Source organism: Dendronephthya gigantea, unplaced genomic scaffold, assembly GCF_004324835.1.
Source record: "Dendronephthya gigantea isolate DGI-Jeju-01 unplaced genomic scaffold, DenGig_1.0 000207F, whole genome shotgun sequence".
In the NCBI taxonomy this organism is placed as follows: domain Eukaryota; kingdom Metazoa; phylum Cnidaria; class Anthozoa; order Malacalcyonacea; family Nephtheidae; genus Dendronephthya; species Dendronephthya gigantea.
Window position 1 is genome coordinate 119,197 of NW_021163217.1, and position 3,089 is coordinate 122,285.

The following is a 3,089-nucleotide window of genomic DNA, read 5'->3' on the forward strand; positions in this document are numbered from 1 at the left end:
TGCCATAACAACCATCATTTATTATGATTAATATGGTAATTATGATCAAGATCATCATAATGAGCATCATGGTTAACATATCAACCACCATTTATTATGATTAATGTGCTAATTATGGTCAAAATCCTCATAATGATAATCATGGTTGCCATGGCAACCTTTATTTATTATGATTAATAAGCTAATTATGATGAAGATCATCATAATGATCATAATAGTTGCCATAGCAATTATCATTTATTATGATTAATATTCTTATTATGGTCAAAATCATCATAATGATCGTCACAGTTGTAATGGCAACCATTATTTATTATGAATAATATGCTAATTATGATCAAGATCATCATAATCATCATCATGGTTGCCATCGCAACCATCATTTATTATGATTAATATGCTAATTATGATCAAGATCATCATAATGACCACCATGGTTGCCATGGTAACCGTAATTTATTATGATTAATATGCTAATTATGATCAAAATCATCAAAATGGGCACCCTGGTTACCATGGCAACCATCATTTATTATGATTAATATGGTAATTATGATCAAGGCCATTATAATGATCATCATAGTTGCCATGGCAACCATCATTTATTATGATTAATATGCTAATTATAATCAAAATCATCATAATGATCATCATGGTTGCGATGGCAACCATCATTTATTATGATTAATATCCTAATTATGATCAAGATCATCATAATTATCATCATAGTCGCCATGGCAACCATCATTTATTATAATTAATGTGTAATTATGATCAAAATCATCATAATGAGCATCATGGTTGCCACGGCAACCATCATTTATTATGATTAATATTCTAATTATGGTCAAAATGATCATAATGATCATCTTGGTTGCCATGGCAACCATCATTTATTATGAATAATATGCTAATTATGATCAAAATCATCATAATGAGCATCATGGTTGCCATCGCAACCATCATTTATTATGAGTAATATGCTAATTATGATCAAGATCATCATAATCATCATCATGGTTGCCATCGCAACCATCATTTATTATGATTAATATGCTAATTATGATCAAGATCATCATAATGATCATCTTAGTTGCGATGGCAACCATCATTTATTATGATGAATATGCTAATTATGGCCAAAATCATCATAAAGATCATCATGGTTGCGGTGGCAACCATCATTTATTATGATTAATATGCTATTTATGATCAAGATCATTATAATGATCATCATAGTTGCCATAGCAACCATCATTTATTATGATTAATATGCTAATTATGATCAAAATCATCATAATGAGCATCATGGTTGCCATGGCAACCATCATTTATTATGATTAATATGCTAATTTTGATCAAAACCATCATAATGAGCATCATAGTTGCCATAGCAACCATAATTTATTATGATTAATATGCTAATTATGATCAAGATCATCATAATGATCATCATAGTTGCGATGGCAACCATAATTTATTATGATTAATATGCTAATTATGATCAAAATCATCATAATGAGCATCATGGTTGCCATGGCAACCATCATTTATAATATTTAATATGGTAATTATGATTAAGATCATCATAATTATCATCATTGTTACCATAGCAACCATCATTTATTATGATTAATATGCTAATTATGATCAAGATCATCGTAATGAGCATCATGGTTGCCATGGACACCATCATTTATTATGATTAATATGCTATTTATGATCAAGATCATCATAATGATCATCATAATTGCCATGGCAGCCATCATCTATTATAATTAATATGCTAATTATGATCAAGATCATCGTAATGATCTTCATAGTTGAAACGGAAACCATCATTTATTATGATTAATATGCTAATTTTGATCAAAACCATCATAATGAGCATCATAGTTGCCATGGCAACCATAAATTATTATGATTAATATGCTAATTATGATCAAGATTATCATAATGATCATCATGGTTTACATAGTAACCATAATTTATTATGATTAATATGCTAATTATGATCAAAATCATCATAATGAGGATCAAGGTTGCCATGGCAACAATCATTTAGTTTATTTAATATGGTAATTATGATCAAGATCATCATAATGATCGTCATAGTATCATGGCAACCATAATTTATTACGAATAATATGGTAATTATGATTAAGATCATCATAATGATCATCATAGTTGATATGGCAACCATCATTTATTATGATTAATATGCTAATTATGATAAAAAACATCATAATTATCATCATGGTTGCTATGGCAACCATAATTTATTATGATTAATATGCTACTTATGATCAAGATCATCATAGTTGCCATAGCAACCATCATTTATTATGATTAATATGCTAATTATGATCAAAATCATCATAATGAGCATCATGGTTGCCATTGCAGCCATAATTTAATATGATTAATATGGTAATTATGATCAAGATCATCATAATTATCATCCTAGTTGCCATAGCAACCATCATTTATTCTGATTAATATGCTAATTATGATCAAAATCATCATAATGAGCATCATGGTTGCCATGGACACCATCATTTATTATGATTAATATGCTAAATATGATGAAGATCATCATAATGATCATAATAGTTGCCATGGCAATTATCATTTATTATGATTAATATTCTTATTATGGTCAAAATCATTATAATGATCATCATGGTTGCCATTGCAACCATTATTTATTATGAATAATATGCTAATTATGATCAAGATCATCATAATCATTATCATGGTTGCCATCGCAACCATCATTTATTATGATTAATATGCTAATTATGATCAAGATCATCATAAAGATCATCTTAGTTGCAATGGCAACCATCATTTATTATGATGAATATGCTAATTATGGCAAAAATCATGATAAAGATCATCATGGTTGCGATGGCAACCATCATTTATTATGAATAAAATGCTATTTATGATCAAGATCATCATAATGATCATCATAGTTGCCATAACAACCATCATTTATTATGATTAATATGCTAATTATGATCAAGATCATCGTAATGATCATCATAGTTGAAACGGAAGCCATCATTTATTATGATTAATATGCT